We start from the raw sequence: 17046 nt of genomic DNA on the forward strand, positions 1-17046 counted from the left end.
TATTCAGAAAGTGATTATTAAATACTGTACATATATGCGACTTATCAGTAACACAGACATTCCCACTATGCACTGATTCTATTTCCTCGACCTGTCTCTGCAAACCAGCCACTTCCTTTACGACTGACCATATGGTTTTAATTTTATCCTTAGACTTAGCTATTCTATCTACATACCACATACTTTTTGCCTTTCTAATAATATTTTTAAGCACCTTACAATACTGTTTGTAATGGGCTGCTGCATTTAGATTTCGACTGTTTGTAACGGTCTGATATAATTGCCACTTTGTTCTACAAGATATTCTTATCCCTCTAGTCAGCCACCCAGGCTGCCTGTTTGTGCTAGTACCCTGTTTTGAACGTTCTAACGGAAAGAAACTTTCAAAGAGCACGAGAAAAGTCTTGAAGAAAGCATTATATTTATCTACTGTACCAGCACTATAAACACCTTGCAACTCTTGTTCCTTGATAAGGTTTACAAAGGTCTCTACAGCAACTGGATCAGCTTTCCTAAACAGTTGATAACTATATTTAACTTGTGTTGCACCACAAAAATCTTTTAGAGTTAAAATTTGTGCATCATGATCTGAAAGGCCATTCACCTTTTTGCTAACAGAATGCCCTTCTAATAATGAGGAAAGAACAAAAATGTTGTCTATGGTTGTTCTACTGTTCCCTTGTTCAAATGTGTGTGAAATCTTATGGGACTTAACTGCTAAGGTCATCAGTCCCTAAGCTTACACACAACTTAATCTAAATGATCCTAAGGACAAACACACACGCCCATTCCCGAGGGAGGACTCGAACCTCCGCCGGGACCAGCCGCACAGTCCAGGACTGCAGCGCCCAAGACCGCTCGGCTAATCCCGCGCGGCGCTGTTTCCTTGCACTGTCGTTGGAAAGAATACGGTTTGTATAAGATTATATGAATTAAGGAACCCTACCAGCATCCTTTTCTTTGCACAATCACTTATACAATTAATATTGAAGTCACTACATATAACTAACTTTTTGTACTTCCTATAAAGTGAACCAAGAACCTCCTCTACCTTTAGCAAAAATGTTGTGAAATCGGAGTCTGGGGATCTATAAATAACAACAGTTAAAAGTTTAGCTCCACTAAACTTAACCACACCTGCACAACATTCAAACATCTTTTCAGTGCAGTACTTTGAAACATCAATTGGCTCAAATGGGGTGCCGTTTTTCACATACATGGCTACTCCCTCACACCGCAAAGAGCTCCTAGAAAAGTTGCCAGCCAACCTGTATCTTGGTAAAGGAAGCCTCTGAATTATCTCCTTGTTTAAGAAGTGTTTATATGTACCAATAATTTCAGAGTCAACATCTATAAGCAGTTCACTAACTATGTCTCTAATACCTTGAATACTTTGACGAAATATACTAATTCCCTCATTACCCGGATACCTAAGCTTTGTCGAAAGTGGTTCCATTGCTAGAGACACTTCTCTTAAGCAGGAATACCTGTCAGCTGAATTCAATCTAATAAAGGTGCAGCTATAACACTCACTACTGCAGGAATTTTCCCATGAGTGATCCCACCACCCCCACCTATGCTGTCACCTATAAGCTCTGCCAACCTCCATACCTGTTGAGGTGCAGGCCATGTCTAGTGAAACCCGTCCTGCTGATAGACTCCGACACCACTGAAATGTGACCCATGGCTTGTGTCATCAGCGCACCCCGAAGTCTCATGCTATTACGCGTGACTGCTGTATTAAGATGGGGCCGATAGTGACGCTGAAACAGTTCCACATTCGTGTTGCCAGTCTGAGTGGCTATCTTTTCCAAGTCACCATCAACGTCATACTCACCATCCCTATCAATACTATTACCACCCCCACCCACAATCACTACCTGATCCTCTTTAGTAAAATCCCTACATAACCCTCTCATGTTACCAGTCACCTGAACCAATCCTGCATGAGGCTTCACAATGCTGGTGACCTGGTACTCACTCCCCAACACTTCCAGCAACTGCTGACCTACATCTCTGCCATGAGAACTACCTAACAGTAGAACCTTCTTCTTTCTCTTCGACTTTTCAACTCTCCTAGCCACCGTAACTACTGAGGTCTGCTGTATACTTCCTACATCTACAGCTACTAGAGATTCCTCTCCACTAGACTCTGACAGTTGGTCATATCTATTGCAAACACCAACAGTAAAACTATCTGAAAACCTCCTTCTCCTAGCATATCTCTTGCCAACAGCCAACTCCCATTCCCCAACCCTCTTCTCCCTCCTCATGCTATCTAGCTTCTCCTGTGCGTTTTTCAACTGCACCTGAAGGGCACAGATCTTACTCTCCTGCTCCTCTATCAACTTACTCTTGCTACATAACCTGCAGTTCCAGGAGAGGATCTCACCAGAATGCCCACTGGCTTCCCCACTACATACCCCGCAGTGAAAATACTTCGCACAAATCTCACACCGCAATCCACTACTCACGAACCTACGGCAAAGCCCACACTTCTCACTCATGGTAAAATTTTATAGTTATTGAAACAAGAAAACTACTTCATCTAACTTCCGCTACTACAATAAGATGATGTTAAAAAACTGACTACAATAATCACAAAATTACTCTACAAGGGAAGTAACTGCTATTATTAACAGCATTAATCAACAACAAATGAGAATATTTCAAAAGACTAACACAGAAAGAAAATCACACGTCTAATGACACAGTAACGAAACTGAAACATTTCCCAAAAACTTCTTCTGAAATTATTTCACCAGAAAACGCCAAGAACAACGGTTGAAGACAACTAAAGTCCCTAAATAAACCACTATACACAAACAATTAATTAGTACTTAGCTTTCGATGCGCCGCTACAGCTGCAACTAGTTAGCGCGGAATGTAAACACAGTAGAAAGGATGAGCTCCTATATTTTCCTTCGGATATGGTGACAATTACTGGCCACGATGAAGCAGCCCCTTCTGTTTAGCGCGTCGTCTATCTGCAAGTGTGTCCCACTTCAAACTTTCTATGAGATTTGTAACGCTCTCGCGATGGCTAAATGTACCAGTCACGAATCTTGCCGTTCTTCTTTGGACCTTCTCAGTCTCTTGAATCACACCCAACTGGTAAGGGTCCCGTACAAACGAACAATACTCCAAAACTGGACGAACTAACCTATTTCCCTTGTTGAAGGACTGCATCGCTTCAGGATTCTGCCAATAAACCGCAATCTAGAGTTCGCCTTACCCATTACTTGTTATTACTTGTTTAATCTGATCATTCCATTTGAGATCATTTCGAAAAGTCACACCCAGATACTTGACGGATGTTACCGCTTCGAAAGACTGATCACTTATTTTGTATTCATACATTAATGGGGATTTTCGTCTTATACGCAGTAGATTATACTTACTAATATTGAGAGATAGCTACCAGACATTACAACACAAATCCTCATTGATCTGTTCACAACTTTCGTGTGATACTACTTTCCTGTAGACTACAGCATCACCGGCAAACAGTCTAAGGCCGCTGTCAATACCATCAACCAGATCATTTATGTAAATCGTAAAAAGCAGAAGACCTATTACGCTGCCCTGGGAAATACCTGAAGTTACTCTTGTTTCTGTTGAAGTTACTCCGTTCAGGACGACATACTGCTCCCTGTCTGTTAGAAAACTTTCTATCCAACCGCATACGTCATTGGATAGACCGTAAGCGCGCACTTTTTGTGGCAAGTGACAGTGCGGAACTGAGTCGAACGCCTTTCAAAACTCGAGAAATATGGCATCAACCTGAGGGCCAGTAACTAGTGCCTGCTGTATATCACGCAGTAAGAGGGCCAGCTGTGTCTCGCAGGACAGCTGTTTCCTAAAATCGTGCTGGTATTTGCAGATGAGTTTCTCAGAGTCTAGAAAGATCATTATGTCTGAACACAAAATATGTTCCATAATCCTACAACTAATGGATGTCAGTGAAATTGGCCGGTAGTTATGTGCATCCGAATTTCTACCTTTTTTATAGATTACTATGACCTGGGCCTTCTTCCAGTGCCGTGGAACTTTCCGGGGTTCCAATGATCTCTGATAGATGACGGATAAGAATGGTGCTATATTTGTAGCATAGTCAACATAAAATCTTAAGGGGATACCGTCTGCATCAGATGCCTTCCTGGCGTCTAAGGATCTTAACTGTCTTACAATCCCAGATACACTAAACACTATGTCAGACATCCTTTCTTTTGTTTGATAATTTAAAGTCCTCTATCGTAAACGAGTTTTTGAAAGCTAGGTTTAGAATTTCGGCCTTCTATTTATCATCATTAGTTACATTACCCGTACTGCCAGCAAGAGATGGTATTGAATTATTTGTAACGTTCATAGATTTTACGTACAAAATTCGACAACGAAGTGTGCAGTCGTGCTCATGATTGACATCGCAAGAGCATTCGACAATCGTTGGTGGCCTGCGATGTTCGCACGCGTTCGAGATCTGAGGGTCATCAAATGTCTGTATAAGAGCTTCATAGATTATTGTAGTGAACGTAGCATTTAGTTGCTTGTTGAACAGAGCAAGGTAATCAAAAAGATTACCAAGGGCTCTCCTCAAGTTGCATAAATGCTCCAATTTCCAGAAATCGTATTATTCAAGCACTATTGCATCAGTTAGACGCAGATGACATCCTGGCAGTTGTGTCTGCAGAGTCCAGGAAAAAGGCGATGATATGCGTGCTCGGATACAGCATTGGTACAAGAGCAACAAGCTGACTATAGCTGTTCATAAAACCACATACACACTAATGATGGGAAGACTTTCTCTTACTAGGAACCCTTCTCTGAGGCCTGGCGGAATACATGTAAAACGCAACACTGTTTGTAGATATTTAGGCATTCTTCTAGACGAGAAAAGAAACTTCCTAAAACACGTAAAATCTGTTACTCAGAAAGTGGTCAAAATCATGCGTAAGGTTGTCATTGCTGGTACAGTTGACAATAAATTACGGTTGCATGTGATGAGGTCACATCACGAAGCTTTCTTCAACGCCATTGGCTTCGCTGCCAGCATCTCGGCTCATCGCCTTAGACTAGGCAGCTACAAAATAGTACTGCGACGAATTCAACGAAGCGTACTTCTGACGCTCACCAGCGTCGTTAGCACTACACTTTTAGAGGGTTTCCTGGCCATCCTGGAGATATGTCCGATGAATATGGTGGTACCTTACGGGTAACAGCTGTATTAGTTGCGTTGTGAGCGATATCATTGTGTTTACAAGATCACAGGGACGCATATTACTGATAGAAGACATTTCGGAGCCTGGAAGTCAGATGAATGGCAGTCTGACTGGGACGCTGGGAGAACTGCAAGGCGTGTTTACAGTATATCCCTAAGCATCAGGAACTGGCTAAAATCGAGCGACATCGCCCATACTCTAGGTATCTTGCACCTATTAACACGTCACGTTCCTTATCCCAAACATACGCATGGAGTGGACAGTAGTAACACACCAATTTGTGAATGTGGAGAGGAAGGTCGCACTGATCACGTCGTTCTCATATATGACGTCTTTTTCAGGTGGAGAGAGACTGCAGGCAGTTGGAATGCAATCGGCAAATAAGTGACCAAAACTAGTGGACTAAAGTCAGTACGATAGCACATCGGACATCTAAAAGGCAACTGCTTTACTTTCAGTCCATAAGATCAAGTGGACGCTCTGAGTATCGAAATAATGTCAACAGGTTGCATGAGGCGTTTCCTCTAGTATAAATAGTTATAGGCACACAAATATATAACTAAGTGAAGCTTCAAGTACATAATACAAGAAAGAATGCTATGGCCACCCACACGGGTTTGAGTAGACTCGGGAATTGGCGCGGCATTCACATACCACTGTGGGTGATGTACAGTACGGTGGGTGATGTACAGTACTGTATCAACAATACGTTTAGAAGAAGATGTAGTTTTAGTTAGAAGGCAAACCTCGAGTTCTTCATAGGTTACCACTAACAAATCTAGTAACGTAAGATGGAAGTTATTCACTTGGAACTAGAGTTAATTCCCTTTATTTTATGCTTTTTAATTGGTTCTTATTTTTCAAATGATCTGTTTTATTTCTATATTAATATTACCAATGGTTGCTATTGACATGATCTGCTACCTCAAACATGATATGAAACAATGTCACGGCGATTGATACGGCGCTCGTGCTTGTTTCCGGAGGCGGCTACCTGAAGAGGCCTGTTGCAAAACTTTTTTGCAAATGGTGCACTCAATATTCAAGCAGTGTTGCAGATTAATTCTTCTTGCCGACGATGGCTGTCTAAGGAATCTTGTCCAAAATTTGTGGGTAGATATTTACAACCAACATTTAAGTAATTTCATTATCACTGATGTTTGAACTAATTTTTTGAATAAACGTGTATTGAACTTTTTTATTTGATTGTGGTGTCTGAAATATAATTTTTGTTACTTGTTGTGGCCTGGCTCTCCCACCCTAGAGCTAATAACACTGGCGCCAAAGTGGTATACCAAATTACAAATGCCATACTACATCGACGTCAGCCGCCAGATACTTCATACACTTTATCAGTGGGCTTCGCAATCATGAATAGGTTCTTCTAGCAACAGTAGTGCGGTGCGAGTACTTTAATGCATACCGGGTCACGAGAACGTAGCAGAAAACAGATAAAAATAATTACACAGTTAATTATTTTTCGAAATTATAATAAAAGCTTTATGACTACCCGTCGTTGACAGTACAATAAATCATATGACCTGTCCCAGTTATACTTATGTGGATATGGTGTCTGTTTTGTCGGACATGTCCGAAAGAGCAGACACCATTGATGACCTGCAGCCGTCTAGAACGAAATTAGAATTATGTTAATACCATCAGCTGTTGACAGGCGTTACGTGGTCAGGTGAAAATGTGTGCCCCAACCGGGACTCGAACCCGGAATCTCCTGTTTACATGGCAAACACTCTATCCACCTGAGCCACCGAGGGCACAGAGGATAGCGCGGCTGCAGGGACTATCTCGCACACGTCTTCCGCGGGACCCACATTCTCACTTTGTATGTCCACACACTACATTCGTAGTGTCTCACCCCAACACACTCTTTACTCGTGGAAGACATTCTTACCAAGTGCTGTAAGAGTTTGTGGAATATGAGTGCATCCGCACAGAAGAAGGAGGTCATGGCCGGTATTGCCAGAACGATATACCTATATGGATATGGTGTCTGTTCTTTCGGGGCCGAAAGCCTAATTAAAGAAATGTTACCTTATTGCACGGCTGAATGCCACAAAAAATTAGAAACAATGGCTGAAGGCCTGAACAACAAGTCAGACAAACAATTTAAAATAAACCCCTTCCTTCTTATAAAAAATTTTCCTTTAAAGAACACACAATGCTGAAGGCCTTATTAACAGGCGATCACGGAAATCCTTGGCTGAAGGCCACACGCAACACATCTAACAACTAACGGCTTAGGGCCTGGATTACAAACAATTTCAGATAGAACCAATTTTAAGGATTTTTTTTCTTTTTTAAAATAAAATGAATCTTCAAAATTTTAATTTAACACGACTGAAGTCCTTTATGTAAAATTTAAAAAAACTGAACTAATACACGGCTGAAGGCCTTGCACAATACTTCAAACTAAAATGAAAATCACAATCTAAAACAAACAGAACAAGTGGTGTATAGAAGTGTTCCAAGAGTTGGCCTGAGAATCTAGCTGAAACGTAAGGTGAGGTGAGACTGGTAGCCAAGAGTTGAAGTTAAATAATCGGCTGGCATTCCAAACTAGGGATGGCCCAAGGACCGACCTACAATTTAACCAATTCCCTTCCAGCCGACCAACGGCACAATGATGGAAAATATCGCACGAAGACGAGGGTACGAACAGTACTACGTCTTCAGAAACTGCCGTCAAAAACAGACAACGGAACAAAAACCACACTAAGCAAAACAAGAACCAAACAACTTAAAAGGGTTCCGAACTACACACCGTGTCAGACAGCATCAACACGACGAGGAATGGCACACTGCCGGAAAACTACGCTAATGACCAGGGTAGGTAACTGGGGCGTTAACGGCCACAGGGCAGAAAATACCGCTGATGCACTTCACTGGTAAGTAACAGTCAGTTTTATAATTAATCACAACATAGGAAAACGGCTGCAAGATTTTCCCGACTCCAACACATCATACTTTGCTGCTAGCCCGAACAGCCCAGGGAGCAGCAACACGAAAATGGACGAAGAGATGCCACAATAGTTGCGGTTTCATAACAGGTTAACTGATCACTCAACTTTAGTGTCCAGCTTCAGTGGGCAATGAACGTTGTCGCTCTCGCAGCTAGCAGCTTGTGATCCAACGGCGCATGCGCGCCGCCAGCGGTCCGGGCCTAGCCTTTCGCCACGGAGACTTGCTCGCTGCTCCGCCCCATCTGAATGACTCCACACGCATCACCACTACCTGGAAATACCAGTTGTCACACCAAAGATAGGACGACAATAGTACTTTTGATTTTTGCAAGAAAACGGATGCAGCCTGAGCTTGTGGAAATAGCACCACCAGGAACAATTGGACACTATAGTGACAATGGAAGGAGCAATGGAAATACATTTGTGATGTTTTTGAAGCATTTTAATTTTCATGTTAACCCGACTTCTGAATGACCAGTTTTGTTGCATGTCGACAACCATGAACCTCACATAACGCTGGAGGCTATCTAATTTTGCAGGGAACATCATATAATTATGGTTGGATTTGCACCTCACAGTACCCATCGCCTACAATCACTGGAGGTTCCATGTTTTGGACCTTAAAAGATCTGTTGTAGCCAAGCCTGTGATAACTTTACGGTCACTCGTCCAGGGCAGGCTATTACTGACAAAAATGTTGGTGGGCTACTGAGCATTGCCTATTTCAAAGCAGCCACCGTTGGGAATGCCGTTAAGAGATTCAGAAAATGTGGAATCGTGCCTTATGATCCACTTGTGTTTGATGAGGACGATTTTGCTGCAACAGACGTCACAGACCGTGCTCTTGCTTCAGACAGTCCTACTGAACATGAAAATCCTGCAGTTCAGAGTGAAGAACCTAATGTACAGCCCTCAAAAAAGCTGAATGAAGAAGCAGGACCTTCAAGTAGTGCCCATCCGGATAAACCTAAATTATGCAGAAGTATTTTTGACTTAAAACCAGTGCCAAAAGAATAACCAAACATGAGGAAACGTAGAACTCACAAACAATGTGCAAACGTTTTAACAAGCACGCCCATGAAGGACAGTTCAGAGCAGAAATAAGCACAGAAGATGGAAAAAGAACTTCTAAAGCAACAAAGACGACAGGTTCGGGATGCTAGAAATAGAAGTTTTACTAATAAACAAGCGTTTTCCTCTTGTGATTTAAAGAAGAAACGCAGAGTTTCGATAAAATCAACCAGTGCTTCCCGAAAAAGTTTATTTCAGTGTCCTGGATGTGATGAGATATATGAAGACCCTCCATCAGAAGTCTGGATACAGTGCTGTAAGTGCTTTACATGGTGGCACGAAGACTGCTCAAATTGTGAAGGAGGGAAATTTGTATGTGACTTTTGTTAATGTATGTTCAACAATGTTTTAATATTTATAATAATAAAAATGTATTGCAGTTTTATTAAGTGTCATCTTGCCCCGTGGTCAAAGTTATCTTGCCCTAGCACTGCGGCAAGATGACAGTCTTGAATTACTTTCTAAAATTAACAAAAAAATTCGGATAACATTACAATAAAATGATATATAATTACGAACATTGCAATAAAGACCAGTCTAATAATATTTGTAATGAAAAAATATTTTCTTCAAAAAATGAATTTACTAAAAATGTTTAATCGTTAACATCGCCAACTTGTCCCGGTCTCCCCTATAGGACCGCTCTCCTCTGAACAACTATCAGTTGTCTCCAGTGGTCGTTTTTTCAGTTGCATTTCAGTTTCACGAGTAGTGGTAACAGGCTTTCCCTTCGTTGTTAACGGAGGAAATTGACTGTTATCTTGAAGGGGGACATCAGTTTGGCCCGCTGCGTTGACATCCTCAACCTGTTGATCCGGGCTGTTCTTTGGTAACAGATCATTTAAGGTCAGTTTCGGGCGCTGTATCAAATTACTTTAAGGAATCACAGTTCGTCGCGGACATTCCTGCCTGAAATGGCCGGTTTCGTTACATATATAACATGTAGCTTCCAGACCTGTGTAAACAATTTGTGCTTTTTATTTGCAAACAGTTGAGTGAAACGGAATATTTGTTTTAACGCCCATCTCTACACAGCGGACACCGTTGAAATATTAAAGTTTAAAGCGAGGCGACCATCTTTCATTTACAATTGATTTAACGTCCCCGTAGATTGAAAGAGCTTCCTTAATCTTATCATTTTCAATTTCAATGGGATGATTCAAGACACAAACGGTTTTGTAATCAATGTCCGCTCTATAGATGGAAACCTTACTTTTATAATCATTTCAATGCACAAAATCTACTTCATAGCCATACTTTCGTAACACTTTATCAACATTCGTAGCACTGAGCAACTTGACAAAAACATAGTAATTTCCTGATCCAGTTACCAGGTATGGACGGTTTCAGAATTGATACCAATTACCTGTGCAATCCAGTCTTGTATTTCGAGGGATTTCGACTGAACAGGAAGGAATTCCTTGTCAAAAGGAAATACCAGATTATTCTTCCAGCAACGAAATTTCAGTTAAACAACCGAAATTCCAATTAGGAGCAGCACTACGAGAATGAGCCATCAGATCACAAGGAATAGGAACGAACACGGAGATTAACGGGCTGACAGCACTCGGCGAAGCACAAGTACAGCGATGTAAAGACGGAAGTGCAGCGCAGCAGTAAACATCGTCCACTCGCTAGCGCGGCTGAAACTGAACTGGCTATCCAAACTCAAGTAAGTCGTCAGCCGTTCGTGCTCAACCTAAACCTGTACATCTATTACGTATACATTTTAACAGGTGTTGGCGAGTAAATACGATATCGCAGCGCATGTGTTGTTCACAAGTACTAGGCCATGATTCTGCGGACATGCATTCGATTTACGATGTGGCACAAAATCTCATAGTCGTCATTCTATGGTACAGCTATGGCAGTTATTGTTAAAGCTTTGCTCCGATTTGGGGGTAGGGGAAGAATAGTGTTATAGAGATGCAATATCACACCAACAACCAATTTCCTCTTCTCAACGAGGAAAAGTACCTCATTGTGTGGGCTAGCCGGCCGCGGTGGCCGTGCGGTTTTGGCGCTGCAGTCCGTAACCGCGGGACTGCTACGGTCGCAGGTTCGAATCCTGCCTCGGGCATGGGTGTGTGTGATGTCCTTAGGTTAGTTAAGTTTAAGTAGTTCTAAGTTCTAGGGGACTTATGACCTAAGATGTTGAGTCCCATAGTTCTCAGAATCATTTGAATTTGTGTGGGCTAAAAAATGTGTATTGGGTTGATTGTGGGAGCACCATTTCTTAGCCAATCTTTCTCGTTGATGGGGCAAGATCATTTGCAGGAAACACTGAAGCAGAGAGGCTATGTAAAATTTTAAAAACACGTGATTTGGCACGCACAGAGACGCATAGATGAAATGCGTGGACTTTTATTCGAGAGTTATCTCGAAAGTTCATGCTGCAAAAATTGGTTCAAATGGCACTGAGCACTATGGGACGTAACTTCTGAGGTCATCAGTCCCATAGAACTTAGAACTACTTAAACCTAAGTAACCTAAGGACATCACACACATCCACGCCCGAGGCAGGATTCGAACCTGCGGACGTAGTGGTCCCGCGGTCCCAGACTGTAGCGCCTAGAACCGCTCGGCCACCCCGGCAGGCGTTCATGCTGCAGTCTGCAGTAGAAGCATGTCTTTTCGTCCTGTGTCGTTGTTTTCGTGAGAACAATTTCAACGAGGGCTATCATGAGAGGAGGATGGATGGGTCTATTCTTTTCGTTTCTTTTCACCTGAATTTAACAAAACATGACTAGTTATTTCATCATGTGGTAAAAGCCTCACCTATTACTGAGCCGGTTTAATATATTGACGAAAACATATGGCAACACCATAATCTAATTAATGTAGAGTAATGAAATTTCGGGAATACATTTTTCATGGTATCATATGTAAGTAATTAACACTGCGAGATCGGAGGTTAGTGTAAATTCGAGATAAGCCGATGCAAATGTGAAATACTATTACATTAATAACTGGTATAAGCGCCAAAATGTTGAATGCAAACATGAAGAGGTGCATGTGTTATGTTGTACATGTACCAGATGTCAGTTTGTGAGGTGGAGTTCCATACCTCTTGCACTTGGTCGGACAATACAACGATGTTTAGTGCTTTTTTGGATGACGCTGGAGCTGTCCGATGGTGTACCATATGTGCTCGACTGGAGACACATTTCGTGATCGAGGAGGTCAAGGCAGCACGTCGACATTGTGTAGAGGATGTTGGCTTATAATAGCGGTATGTGGGCGAGCGTTATCCTGTTGCAAAACACCCCATGAATAACAGCACAAGAGGTCTAATCACCAGACTTATGTACAGTTTTGCAGTCAGGGTCCGTGGAATAAGCACGACAGTGCTCCTGCTGTCAAACGAAATTGCACCTCATAATTCCAGGTGTAGGTCCAGTGTGTCTAGCACGCAGATAGGCTGGTTGCAGATTCTCAACTGGACACCTTCTAACTAGCACGTGACCATCACTTGCACCGAGACAGAACCAATTTCATCAGATAACGCAACAGACCTCCACCCGGACCTCGAACGAGCTTTCGCTTGACACCACTGAGGTCGCAAATGACGGTGGTTTGGGGCCTCTGAAGTTCACGCTACTGGTCATCTGTCTCAGGGCTGTCCTCGAAGTAATCGTTTTGCAACAGTCCGTTGTGTCACTGTGGTGCCAAATGCTGCTTCACTTGATGCTGCAGGCGCACTATGATGAGTCATATGCCGAATGCGATGGTCTTCCTTTTCAGTAGTGCCACTTGGCCGTCCAGTGTCTACATTCCTGCCAAGTCTTTCTGAAATATCGCAGAAGGAACAGCCAGCTTCTCATAGCCCTTGGACAAGACCTCGTTCAGAATCAGCGAGGTGATGATAATGGCATCTTTATCACCTTAAAGGCACTCTTGACTAGCATCAGTTCACTACATCCAATTTCAAAGGTAACTAATGCTCACGACTGTTTCGGAGTATATTAAAAGCAAAGGTGACTTGTATACTCATAGTGGCGCTACTAGCGACACTCTTAGGCGACTGGCGCGCGATGTGAATATACACTGCTGGCCACCGTAAATGCAACACCCTGAAGGAAGCATCCGAATCAAGTGAAATTTACACCATGGGTTTGCAGCGATGAGATATGCAACTGATTAGAATTTCAGCGCAGACGCACATCGCGCGCGCCTGTGGCGCCACCTCATAGCGCCATTTAAGGCTTGGCGATTTCGACGAGTGTACGTTCGGCACGTGTGTTTACCTCGTGGTTGTTTCACAAGACGATCAGTTATGCCTCGTAGACAACAGCGAACATCGTTTGATCAAGTATCCGAGTTCGACAGAGGAAGGATAGTGGCTCACCGAGATTGTGGATTATCATACAGAGAAATCGCTAGTCGTGTTGGACGAAACCAAACAACTGTAATGCGGATATGTGACCGTTGGATGCCGGAGGGTACGACGGACCGACGTGGTCGATCGCATTCACCTCGGTGCACCACTGCACGTGCTGATAGGCAAATTGTGCGCATGGCAGTGACGGATCGCTCAGTGACATCCCGAACCATAGCACAGCACATTGCGTCTGTAACGCATCATCCAGTGTCTGCGCGTACCATTCGACGCCGTTTACAGCAGAGTGGTCAGTCCCCAAGACGTCCATTGCTTCGTCTACCATTGACGCAGAACCACAGACGTCTCCGTCGCCAATGGTGTGATGACAGACGGATGTGGACGGCGGAATGGAATGACGTTGTCTTTACTGACGAGGCACGCTTCTGTCTGCAACACCACGATGGTCGGATTCGAGTGTGGAGACAGCGTGGAGAGAGGATGCTGGACAGCTGCATTATGCACCGCCACACTAGTCTTGCACCGGGTATTATGGTATGGGGCGGTATTGGATATTACTCTCGCACGCCTCTAGTACGCATTGCCGGTACTTTAAATAGCCGGCGCTACATATCCGAGGTGCTGGAGCCAGTTGTCCTTCCTTACCTTCAGGGCTCGGCCACAGCCATATTTCAACAGGATGATTCGCGACCACACGTGGCACTCATTGTCGAAAGTTTCTTCGTCAATAACCAGATTGAAGTGCTTCCCTGGCCGGCTCGCTCTCCGGATCTTTCGCCGATAGAAAACATGTGGTCCATGGTTGCTCAACGAGTGACCCAGATTACATCCCCAGCTGCCACACCAGATGATCTTTGGCAACGTGTGGAACCTGATTGGGCTGCTGTACCCCAGGAACACATCCAACGTCTCTTTGACTCAATGCCGAGACGTGTGGCAGCGGTGATCTCCAACAATGGTGGCTACTCTGGCTACTGATTCTGGCAGGAACCACATGTCACAGACGTCTCTAAACGTAATCATTTGATACTTGGTCAACATGTTATCTACAAAATAAATTTTGTTGTGCTACCTCTTGTCTTTCTTGGCGTTGCATTTACGGTGGCCAGAAGTGTACATCATCTTTCGGATGTAGAAACACGCGAAATGGCCTTCGTTTATGTCGCAAAAATACTTCTTGGTGTTACGATTTCCTTCGGTTTGTGTATTCGCGTGTTAGATCAGTTTCTTGTTCGTATGATAGGAGCAATTATAATGTAACAGACAACTACTATGTGTTTAATAAGTGACCTGTTGAGGTAGTCATCACTCTTACCTTATCCATTCGTTGCAGGTCTGTTCAGCAGATTAAAGAAGCTGTACACCTACATCTACACCTACATCTACATCTACATCTACATCCATACTCCGCAAGTGGCGGAGGGTACCTTGAGTACCTCTATCTGTCCTCCCTTCTATTCCAGTCTCGCATTGCTCGTGGAAAGAAAGATTGTCGGTGTGCCTCTGTGTGGGCTCTAATCTCTCTGATTTTATCCTCATGGTCTCTTCGCGAGATATACGTAGGAGGGAGCAATATACTGCTTGAATTCTCGGTGAAGGTATGGTCTCGAATCTTCAACAAAAGCCCGTACCAAACTACTGAGCGTCTCTCTTGCAGAGTCTTCCACTGGATTTTCCGGATTTTATCTATCATCTCAGTAACTTTTTCGCGATTACTAAATGATCCTGTAACGAAGCGCGCTGCTCTCCGTTGGATTTTCTCTACCTCTTCTATCAACCCTATCTCGTACGGATCCCACACCGGTGAGCAGTATTCAAACAGTAGGCGAACAAGTGTACTGTAACCTACTTCATTTGTTTTCGGACTGCATTTCCTTAGGATTCTTCCAATGAATCTCAATCTGGCATCTGCTTTACCGACTATTAATTTTATATGGTCATTCCATTTTAAATCACTCCTAATGCCTGCTCCCAGATAATTTATGGAATTAACTGCTTCTAGTTGCTGACCTGCTATACCGTAGCTATATGATAAAGGATCTTTCTTTCTTTGTATTAGCAGCACATTAAACTTGTCTACATTGAGCTTCAATTGCCATTCCCTGCACCATGCGTCAATTCGTTGCAGATCCTCCTGCATTTCAGTGCAATTTTCCATTGTTACAACCTCTCGATGTACTACAGGATCATGAGCAAAAAGCCTCAGTTAACTTACGATGTTATCCACAAGGTCATTTATATATATTGTGAATAGCAACGGTCCTACGACACTCCCCTGCGCCACACCTGAAATCACTCTTACTTAGGAAGACTTCTCTCGATTGAGAATGGTCACAGCAGGTAATTGCTTTCCTTTATTTTGTATTTGTAAATGACATTAGCTCGCGGTTCCAACTGATGTGTGCTTTCACAAAGAGTGAATAGAAATTGAGTTGGATTAACAATTCGGTACATTGGTAACCTCGCCCAGGAATTAAGCCTGAGTCATTTTTTACGAATCGGCACCCTTAATTCATTTATGAGGATGTCCTCTTTCTTATTATACGATCTGTTGCACTATAAATTTTCTTAAACATTGTGTTTGTCGGGAGAAATGTCTCTCCTTGTGTTTATGGGGAGAAATACGACTCCTGTGTAGTCCAGCTGGAACAGAACGTCCTGAGAGGTTCGTTAACTCGAGTCAGCGTGTTGCATACAATGGCAGATCATGAAAGGATTCGGCTAGTTGAAACCTTCTGATTTGCAGCCAGAACTTCCTTAACGGGGTTACAGGATTTCTCTACACGAAACCTTTTGACGGCAGGAAGCGTTTTGCATAAAATGAATTCGCTGCTGTTGATCTAGTTACTGTGACGTCTTCAATGAAAGGAAGCCAATATAGAGTCATATCTTTGATAGATGATATGAAAGAGGGAAATTTTATTGTAAGCTCATAGTTCATTAAACTAAATCTGTGTATTTATTTTCCATCATTTTTTCTTGTAAGTCCTACTATGTCTTTATTTCTCTAAGTCTTCTTTTCGGCACTGGAAACTTTAGGGTTGGTTGTAATGTTTGATATTCTTCGGTTTCAATGTTGATATGCCATGTACTGATTAGGAAACTAACGACAAAGAAAACTTCTCTCGTATTAAATTATAAATGTGTGCCGACAAGCACCCAGAGCAGGAGGAAAAGAGAGAAAGGACAAATCTCTTACGAAATGTGGAGGTAGCACACAGCGGAGGCGAAATGGTGACATCAAAACATGTAGATGTGGATGGCCGAGAGTGTGCTCTTAGTTTAGAGAACAGAATGGGAGTCGCAAATAACACTGCGAAATCGCGAATGAGAACGCGGTAACACCAGAAAATGTAGACGTGATCATGACTTTTCAAATAAGATAAAGCCAAATAAAATTTTCCCTCACCTAGTGATGCTCAGATGAGATAACCCAGCG

Source organism: Schistocerca americana, chromosome 6 (genome assembly GCF_021461395.2).
Source record: "Schistocerca americana isolate TAMUIC-IGC-003095 chromosome 6, iqSchAmer2.1, whole genome shotgun sequence".
NCBI lineage: Eukaryota > Metazoa > Arthropoda > Insecta > Orthoptera > Acrididae > Schistocerca > Schistocerca americana.